Genomic DNA, 11,002 nt, shown 5'->3' on the forward strand with positions numbered 1-11,002 from the left:
AAACAGACAAAAAAATGCATTACTGTAGCATGTACTGGCTCTTTAAAGGTCCAGTGTGTTGGATTTAGGGGAGTATGTTGGCAGAAATATAATTTAATAAGTATGTTTTCTTTAGTGTATGATCACCTGAAAATAAGAATCCTTGTGTTTATGAGCCAGTTATAACTACATAAGGAGCGCCACCATGTTTCTCCAGTAGCCCAAAATGGACAAACTAAACACTGGCTCTAGATAGGGCCGTTTGTGTTTTCGTGTTGGTCACCACAGGTAGCAGCCCCTCTGCATCGAGCTGAACAGCATCAGAAATACACTGACTTTTAAAGTGATCCTGCTGTATTCAGGTTATAATCACCTGATCTGTTTGTTTTGGAGAGGATGAGACCTCTGTGGAGAATTTGGCTCCTCTTAAAAACCCTCTGAACACTGAAAACTCAAGGAATCCTATCTGGGAGTTCATGCTTAGCACATGGGAGAAATTTCAGCTGGTTGCAATCTTCAAGATGCCATTTAATCCTACACACTGGCCCTTAAAGAATGATTTTGTTTTTGAAAATTGCTGTCTTTTTAAGTTTTGTTAAAGTTACTACTGTATAATTGCTGTATCAGAGTGTACCGTTTGCTCATTTGCACATTTTTTTTTTTTTTTTTTTTTAATTTATCATGTTCTTCTTCATTTTATTTATTGCATTTGCCTATCATTGGGCAACAGGTGTTGTTCACTAACTTTATTTCTATTCACTTTTATATATATACATATATATGTATATGATGATTTTGCACCAAAGTTAAATACTCATGTAAACGTAATCTACAACAGCAGTAAAGACTGCCTTATCATTCAGATTTACTACACCATAATATATTTGGTGCATTTTTACTTGTGGTGAACGTTAAATCAGTTGGTGAAATGCTTGCTTGTCAAGATAGAGGAGGAGACAGAGACACAGAGAAAGAACAGACAGACCAATATAAGGACTGACAGAAAATGGGACTGATGGTTTTGGGTGCCAGAGCAGCTGTCAGAGCAGGTCCTGATGGCAGCGATGGTGCGGAGGACAAACTGCGCAGTGGTTGTGACAGGATGAGGATGAGAGGAAGACAGGCAGCATCTGTGTGTGGGTGTGTGTGTTGGTGTGTGTGTGTGCTTAAGTATCAATGCATGTGTGCTTTGTGTAGTAACACTCTTCCTCTGGCAGGCCCAACCACTAGGCCTGCCTCTGTGCGTGTGTGTGTGTGTGTGTGTGTGTGTTTGTGTAGATCTGGAGCAGTTAGAACAGCAGTAAAGCAGATGTTTCCTCTGTTTGGCTCTAGAACATGAACATGAAGAAAAACAAGGGCCTAACCCAGAAGACAGGATCTCATTGATCATACCCTCAGTAACTGAGTCAAAACGACAACCAATAAATGAGGAAAATCATGCTAAAAAGGGACTTATAAGGCTTATTGTCAGGTTCATACTTGTATTTGGGGTTTCCACTGGAACATGTTTGCATGCTTTAATGTTCAAAAACACTTTATCACCCTCATATTGTCATACTCATACTGTGCTGGAACACCTGTGTTCACCCTCTGACTGAGACCCTCTGTTTTAGCGCTTGTCTCTTAAAGTCCCCCCCTGCCGAAAAACCCCAGTCTGCTCTGATTGGTTAGCATTTTCGGGTCTTCCATCAGTACTCTCTGCATCTCTGCACTGTCAGTGAAGCCAGGGGAATGACTGTAACAGGGTATAACTGCACTTTCTACCACGAGAAATCACCAATAAAAGCTTCTAAACCAAAATCATCACAACTGGACATGTTACAGCAGGAATATGAGCCAAAATCTGGAAAATAACAACATTGGCAACCAACCTACATCAAGTGCAGGTTTCCCTCTATGTAGTTACATGTAGAAGTGAATTTAAAGTAAACATTTGCAGGAGTGTGCCTGGAGCAGAAATCCGTCATGAGCTGACGTCTGTTTGTCGTAAAAGTAGAAAAAAAATGTTAGAAATAGAGTTTTTAGAACGGTCTGAAACCTGAGGTTGATGTTTACAGGGATTACTTAAACATACATTTCCCTTACTATTTAAAACTTTTGCCACATTTAATATTAACTTCTGACGATGTAAAATAATATATATTAAAGAAAATAATGAAAAGCATTTAGGTTCCCTTTAAGAATTCACCACAAGTTTTAATTCCATTTAGATAGATATTAAATATCATACTACGCATCTGAGTTCAAACAATTGTCAAAGCTGATGCAATTCAGCAATGATGAATCATGAGGTTAAAGCTCTATATTGTCCATCAGCTGGCACTCTTTAACAGGGTCTGCATTTTAAGTATTAGAAGGTGTAAAGTAATCTGTGCGTAGAATCCACTTGTTCTCACAAATAATCTACACAAATTCCCTTGTGTTGCACCTGCCAATGACAATAAGTCAACATGGCTCTGTGTGAGAGCGATTGCATGACTGGAAGTTGGTGTAAAGCAATCCACTGATCTCCACCTCTGTCCTGATAGTCCCGGTTTTGGTCAGCCGCGAGGAGCAGAGCAGCTGCACAGTGCTAATCCTAACAGGCAAACGTTGTGAACACAAGTGTTCTGCTGCTGCTGCTGAACAGCCAACCACATGTCAAAAGTGTCGAGTCACCCTGAGAGCAGCCACTTGACCCAGGAATGCTCTATCACATTGGACTACACTGTATGCTTTTTTTGTGTGTGCGCAGACTGCGGCCAATTAGTGCTGACAGAGCGTACGATGAGGTACAGTGTGAGGGGACTGAGAGAGAGAGAACAGGAACTGGCCTTTTGATCATCACTTTTAAACCAAATTTTGCATCTGGTGAAACATAATTCATAATTCGTAATTATAGTTCCTACGAGATATATAATACCACACCATCAAATGACTGGTCACTAAAGCATTCACTATGTTGGCCTGAATGTAAGACTTATAAAAAACACTTGGAGAGTTTACTGTATTATGCTACAGAATCTCCCCCTCCAGCTGCTCTTTGAAAAGACTATAGTTAAACAGGCCAGGAGAATTATTGCAGATCCCTCCTCTGCCCTGTTTTCAGTAGGGCTGTAGACTTCCGGTCAGTTGGTCGATTGTTTGGTCATTATGCTTTGGTCCAACCAAGGTCGGACAATCACTGGTGTTACTTGAATAAGGCTGTGTGTCCACCATGAGGTTTCTTTCCAGATGAAAATGGCAGTTGTTTGTTCTCTGTGAGGGTTGGTCTTTGCTGTGTTTGTCCCACCCCTTCTCTACTGTGATTGGTTGGCTGGTGACAGTGACAAGTGCAGCGTTTTACCCAAAGTTGAACATTTTTCAACTCTCATTTTAATCATGAATATGGATAATTAATCACTGAAGACATTCAGTGTTGGATTTAATCACTATTGATTTATTTTACTAAATCTCTAAAAAGACACTGCAGTTCAAGGCTGGATTATAAAGCCTCTGGAGCGGCAGGGTAGCTCATGTTAGCTTCTGGGCTAAAAATAGTAAGTCTTTCTCTCACATGCAGCATTACAGAGATATTTTAAATGTTAGTAGCGTTATGTTTTATATGACATCATCAAGCCCACAGTTTTTTTTTGTTTTTTTTCCCTATTTGTCTGCATTGGTCTTCATAGCTTAGCGCCACAAAAGGGTGTAAGCTTCTTGTGAAGATTGATGCACTGTTAATCTTGCAGTAACTTTAAACATTACTATTTAGCTAACCAACTACAATACCTATTGAAATGGTTACATCCTAACGAAGACTACAACTCCTGGCTCGAACTAGAACAGGCGGACTGCAACAATATAAAACTCTCTGACCTCCCGTTTATCACCACTACACTCAGACGTCATAACTGTTTTAAGAACCCAATGATTGCTTCCACCTTATCAGCCTGGTGGAAAACACTAGAAATCACAAACTCTCCGATAGAACCTTGCTTGCTCTCTCCAATTTGGCACAACCCGGATTTTGAAATTAACAAAAGACCTCTCCATTTTAGCACATGGGAGATGAAGGGAGTAACTCATCTCCATCACCTTTTCCAAGACAATATACTTATGACATACACAAACTTATTTCAAACTTTTGAAATAAGAAATGGCAATTTTCTACAATATTTACAATTGATAAAAACAATCAAGAGGAGAATTCCAGCGCCTCAGGACACTTTGCAGCCACCAGAATTTGCCAAACATATTACAAAGCTTTCTCCGAGTAATAAGAAGAACCTTTCTAAGATTTATAAATTACTGTCAAAGACCAGTTCTATACATTTACCAATTTTAAAATGGGAAAAAGAGCTGGGTGTATCACCGGACCCTGACTTCTGGACTCAGATATGCAAAAATACATTTAAGATGACAAGGCACACTAATATACAACTTATCCAATTTAAAGTACTCCACAGAACACACATCACCCAACAAAAGATGAATAGAATGGGCTTTAGTCAATCTGACATATGCACTCAGTGTACTCAGAACACTGCAGACACCTACTTTCATGCACTCTGGTTATGTTCACCCGTCCAGCACTTCTGGTCAACAGTCACTCAAAAACTCTCCTCCATTTTGGACTGCAGGATCCCATTATCTCCCAACCTGTGCTTAATTGGTGACCTGATGACAATTGACCTCCCAAACAGCCACTGCAACTCTCTTCTTGTAGCTCTCGCCATCGCCAAGAAAACAATCCTAGTCAATTGGAAAGATAAACAGACCCTCAACATCAACCATTGGCTGAATCTCCTTGTAGAACATATTTCGCTGGAGAAAATATCTGCTAGCCACAGAAACCAATTAACATACTTTACAGAAAAATGGTCACCATTTATTCACTCACTAAACGTGTCTGTATAGTGCCACTCAGCCTGTGAGCATATGCCACCTGTACATATAAATATTACAACTCAAGAAAGACTGTTGTGTAATATGTAATGTGTTTCTGTTAATGATGTAACCCCTAATCCCTCTATCTCTCTCACCACAATATACCACAGCGGTTCATCAGAACTCAAGGTCTTAAGCATGTGTTAGGTGCACCTTCTCCCCCTTGAATCCGGGCCTGCTCCCTGGCTCTGTGGGGGATTGCGGGGCCGGGCGGTTTCCCTTGGGGGCGGGTGCGTCTGGACTGCTCGCCCTGTGTGCCTGGGGGGGGCGGGGTCTCCTCGTGCTCCCTGGGCCTGGGGCGGCGTGGCCGGTCCCCCCTGGGGGGCTGTTTCCGCCCCTGGTGGTGCGGGGTGGGTGGGCTCCCCCTTCCCCCTCCCCTCGCTGCACAGGCTGCAGGTCAGCAGTGTGCTGTAGCCATCAGCCTTGCCCCCACCTGTCTCCTATGTCCGTCAATTTTAATGCACCACATCACATTTATGGGCAGTCACATTCACACTCACGGTGTAGGGTTAATGATTCTCCGTCAGGGATCAAAGAATCATAGTAAGAGGGGGGGTGGTGGGTCAACACACACTGTAGATACGCATGGTATGGCTCGTGGGGCCTGGCCCTCTCGGGCTGTGAGTTGGAGCCAGGGAGCCCATTTACATCATGGTGGTGTCGCTAGGTTCGGCTGCGTTGGGCGGCAGGTGGGTGGGCCTTCCTGCCCTGCCCATCTGGGGTGTGTCTCTGGCTCTCTGGGGGTGCTGGCCATTGCCGCCCCGGGTCCTAGGGCCTGCGTGGTGTCCTGCGGCCTCTGCGGCTCCCTGGGCGTGGGGTCTGGGCGCTCCCGCGGCCTTGGGGTGCCTCACCACCCGCCTTCTCCCGCAGGGCTGGGACATTGGCCCTGTTCCCTGGTGATGGTTTTCATAAACACATTGGGAGGGTTCAAATACACGCATGCATGTTCGGAACTTCAGCTCCGTGACGCATCGCAAAGAACCGATGGGATCACTCAAAAGGGGCTCAGTTGCTTCTCAAACCTACCACACTGCGCTGGCAACTCTTCTCCACAATCGGGCTTTCCTCCACCACCAGGACTCTCACATTTCTGGTGTTCAGTATAGACTTCTCTTTTGTTTTTTTTTTTTTTTTTCTCTTTATTATACATTTATTTGTTTATTTTTGGTAATCTGTATGGAGCACAACAACCTCAAGGCCACAATACATCAGCTACACTGCCTGTTTCTCCTCTGTTTTTTTTTTTTTTTTTTTTTGTTTTTTTGTTTTGTTTGTATGTTTGTTTGTTTGCTTGTTTGTTTGTTTTCTCCTTCTTCTCCGCATGCACTGTCGCTATATAACTCAGGACTTAAGCACCTGTCCCTCAATCCCCCCTGCTTGTCCCTTACTTTCCCCTTGACACACTATGGTGTATCACGGCCCTCTCTGGCTCATATTAGGAAGTTTTTCCAATAAAGGCTGATAGGCTAGTCTCCAGGGAGGGTGGGTGACGGTCACAACCACGCATTATGGGTATAAAATACATCAAGCCCACAGTTAACGTATTTAGTGTCCATTATGTCAGAGTTTCCTCAAGAGTCCTGTTTAACACTTAGTGGTGAGACAGATTCGTGCAAGCATCTCAAGTAGAAAGGTGTTAAACATGTGCGTGTTTATTTTAGGTCATTATTACATCAGAGATCACATTTATATTTCACTCAGGCCATTCCACTTGCCTGAACAGAGAGTTAAGTTGCCCTGGGCAAGTGTTACTGTCGAGTCCTGTGACAGGAAAAAAAACGCTTTGGTGGACACACAATTTAGTTAATCTAGAGATAATGTGCAAGATTTTTTCTTGATTGATTACAACCCTTGTATTCAGAATCAAACTGCTCCCATCAGCTAAATGCTACTGGGGTTCCTGTTAAATACAGGAGGAGATACAAAAATAGGTATAAGAACTCTGTCAGTGAATCTGCTAAACTCAGGACAGAAGGAGTGTGTGAAAAAAGAGGCGGAGTTGCACATATCTGAATGCACTTTATGTTTGTACTTGACTGCACTATGCACCTTACGTCTGTTTCTGCCTCTTGGAAATACTGGGATTGTGTTATGTTTTAGGAACAGACATCAACATAATTACACATCCAACAGTCTCTCTATCTGACTCTAGACTGTACGTCTCTCTTTCTAATTGTAATGTTTTTTCTGTCTAACATATCTGCGGTTTTGACTCTCTGAGGACAAGAAACACTCTGCCCCAGACTTTTACAACACTTTGCTTTCATTGAGTCAGGGTCTTCTCATTTTCAATACACATTCACATGAACCTCACCTCTGATGAACACGCATTTGACACCATGTGAGAACACTCTATCGTAGCTTTGCACATTTTAAGAGCTTTTGATTAGCAATTTAAAAAGCAAATCAGTCATTGTGCGCCAAAATGGTAGAAGCAGAGAAACCACCTAAAGCTAACATTTACAGGAATCCATGCTTGTGGGGTTTCGATGGCAGAGAAAGACACAGTAGTGGTATCATATCATTGTGATACTGAAAATGACAGAAACAGGGTCAATTATAGACTCTCTGCTGACCTTTACCTCACTGACAGCTACTTCTATTTCCCATTATCAGGGACGTATACACCTGCAGCAAGTCTGAGAATACATGTATGTCAGTGCAATCATGAGGCAGAGCAATGTGACAGTAGTCAACTAAAACATGAGACTGTGAAACACACATCAACATCAGCACAACTGTAGGCAGGCTAATCCCAGTTACATTAAGTTTCATTTCTAAAGTAAGATCAGTAAGAGTGTAATGAGTAAGAATTTCCACTACTCCCTCATTAAGTTTTTGTTTTTTCAGAAACAACATGACAGAAGAAGACTATAAGCAGGCAGAAGAAAGCTTTTCAGGCTCCTGCGCAAGACAGACAAGCCAGCGAGACTGGTTTCAATCAAAACAAAACTACAAGCCCAGCAGTGCTATGATCTATTGTTAACAGAGATGGCATCTGGGGATAGCAGGGGTATTCACTAACACACTCTATACTGTCTTCTGGAGGCATTTCCAAAACATCTAATTAGTTCTTTCCTCTGTAAGGTATCTGTATCTCTGTTACAGAGGTGTGTAATGTTTCAGGATATACAACACATATACATTTTGTTATACACAGCCAAGGCCATTTTGACATATCTTGTGTCTGCTCATACACAGCTCATGAGTCATTCAGAATATGGTCATTCAGGCTCGTCTGAGATCCAGCAAGGACAAACACAGAAATAAGTCGCACAGAGAAGTTGCTCACATGAATCAGCAGCCCACGTGAGCTCAGTGAAAACAAAAAAAAAAGGTAATTCATCTTACCTGAGATCACCTCCTGAGGCTAATCCTGAGCATATCCCACTGAAAGGATCCCATTCCTAGAAGACACAGCAATGCAGTCAAGTATGAAGGCAGTCAGAGTGATGAGGATGAATGATTTCAGATAATGGCATTTCAAATATCACACACCGTAGCTTTTTTTTTTTCCTGGTGACAGGCTGTGGCTTTAAACAGTAAGTTGTCATCATTTTTGATTCATTGATAACAAATTGGAAATTCCTGTAACTGACAATCAGATAAAATGTGCTCTGACACATTTTGTTTATTGTCAAAAGAAATCTTTGATGTGTCATACTTTCCAGCGTCCTGTCAAAGAGTGTACCTTAACAGCTGTTGATGTGACATTTCCAGCACTGGGCTGTACAAAAAAAAGTTTTTAAAATTCCTCAGTGAAATCACAACACAGTAAAAGTGTGCCTCATCGCATGAAACTAAATCTCATAATATTGGTTTCATGTAACATGAGTACAGGAGCTGGGTAAATACATTGTTCTGCTATTTTTTCCCTCCTCTCATACGCACTTGGGGCCTTATCACTCATCACAATGACTTGGATGAGAAGAGCGGATTATTCCACAAAGGAGCCAATTGACTTAATGCTAAGTCTCCTTCCTATCAGGTGTAATCTCTCTGCTTTCCCCATAGAGATCATCTTATGAGAGGGATGCAGCGAAGCCCAAAGGCCTTTCACCACGGTGGGTCAGAGAGCTAGCTTCACTTCCGAAAGGTAATGCCCCATCCCTCGCTCCGGAGTTCCCGCGGAGCTTCATTTAACAGTACGACAATGTTGACTTCATCTACAGGTAAGCGGGAGAGGAGCGAAGCAGTGATGGAGTGCAGGAGGCGGGGAAGCTGTGGCATGAAAGCCAGTGAAATGTGAAGTTGTCAAAACACATATTTCCCTTTTTGTGACTACAGTGGAAATACAAAGCAGCTGAAAAGCGGCGAGGTTTCAATTAGATCCCTCACTCTTCAGAAGTCAGGAAATGGGATCAGAAGAATGATGAGCGAGACATCCAGGACTTAAGATCCTGCATTGTCTGAGATGGCTTTTTAAACGTCTTCCATTATCCAGCCGTGTCTTTGAAACCTGAGCTCCTGGCAGTGCACATTAGTTACCCGCTTCCTGATAAACAAATCTAAGACGACCACACCAGGAAATCTAATTCAGTAGAACCTGACTTGACTGTATGTTTTCCAAACCAGTCTGATGGCATCTGATAATATTTATTACAGCTGATGAACGGCAAATCTCACAGCTCTCGCAGAGGAACTTCCCCTTTCTTTTTGAAAGCCCGTCATCATTTTTGCGTATTTCCCTCACACTCTCTCTCTCCCTTTACCTCCATGGATGAGTTTGCTAACAGCGTACCACCAGCTTTAAGGTCTGTGTCGTGTCCTGAGATGACAGCAGCTGCTGGGATGGGCCACACCGAGTGCAGCCGAATGCTTCAGTGGAAGGGGGAATCTCCCGCTATGAACAATGCTACACTCATGCGTGCTTCAAACAGCCTTTGCCGTGCATCCTCAACTCTGAAGCAGAAGATAAACAGCTGCATTTTATCAGGGTATTAGAAAGTTTCTCTGTTGTGTGTGTGCGCGTTTTGTTATGCGATGTTCTTCCAGGTGGGTGACAACAAAGAGGCGAGGCTGCAGGTAGAATCCCAGACCTATTCTGGCTCCCTAATCTCTCCATTCTGACAAACACTTTGATTTGTGAGTCAGTCCAAAGCCTGAGCAAACAGCCCGTCCCATCGCCACCCAAGAAAAGACTGCAAGCAACTTTCAGTCAACTCTTTGGTCTCCCCTGCGTTTGTTCAAGGAGGTTCACCTATCTTTTCAACCCCAGGTTAACTGGAACAAAAATCAGTTGATTGGCAGACTTCAGTGTCCTCCCCACTCCCCTTTGTGAGGCAGTTTATTTGAGGCTTGTTAAGAATTCACCCGCTTTCTGTTTGTCCCTCGCCAGCATGACCAGGCAGATGCTCCTTCACAGAGGTCAGCACACACACCAACTTATAAATGTACGAAAACACACAGCCACACAATGTTGACAGAGATGTTTCAGACCATCAAAGATAGGGACAAAGATAAAGAATAAATAATAGATATCTACAAAGAAAAGAGAGGAGAGAGAAAAGGGATGGAGGGGAAGAGCTGCAGGCACTTGATAGGACAAAGGCATGGATTCCTGTCCTGTTTTTGCAGGTTAGCATCATTTGTTCCGGGAGAAAAACTGTCTTTTCTCTCTCTCTCTCTCTCTTTTTTTGACTTCACATTTAACCTCTTACATACCGTTCATATTTTAAACTGGGTCAATTTTGACCCAGCCCAAGAATCCCCTCATAACAAGTATTTATACCAACATTCAAATTATATGACAGGGCTCAACAATAAGGATTGCCCGATTGCCTGGGGCAAGTAAAACTCACGGTCGGGCATGTAAACTAACAACTCACTTGCCCGATCGGGCAAGTTGCTAAAAATAGTAAAAGTTAATAACTAATTGATAAAATAAATGTATTTTAAAACGTGCTCCTTCGGCTCTGATGCAGCGGTCTCTCTGCCTGAAGTCACAGGCACAGCTGTGTAACAATGTCCTGCCCACAGCCCCCATTGATGTTATTTTGCGCGACGAACGCTTCATATAATAACATAACAACATACTATTTCTGGTGTTATGTCATCGTGTCATTTCTGTCTCTACATGGTCACGCGTTAACAGTTCTCCTCTGCTCTCTGTATC

At 42.8% G+C, this 11,002-nt stretch overlaps 1 protein-coding gene across 1 annotated transcript in view; it reads right to left on the minus strand.

The window, feature by feature from the left end:
- ccnd2a (cyclin D2, a) overlaps positions 1–11,002 on the minus strand; it is a 183,844-nt gene that overhangs the window by 65,040 nt on the left and 107,802 nt on the right. Inside the window, exon 3 of the mRNA XM_050074284.1 lies at positions 8,239–8,294. The gene's annotated coding sequence lies outside the window, so the exon portion shown is untranslated. The remainder of the gene's footprint in view (positions 1–8,238; positions 8,295–11,002) is intronic.

This window comes from Epinephelus moara, chromosome 20 (assembly GCF_006386435.1).
Source record: "Epinephelus moara isolate mb chromosome 20, YSFRI_EMoa_1.0, whole genome shotgun sequence".
NCBI classification, from domain to species: domain Eukaryota; kingdom Metazoa; phylum Chordata; class Actinopteri; order Perciformes; family Serranidae; genus Epinephelus; species Epinephelus moara.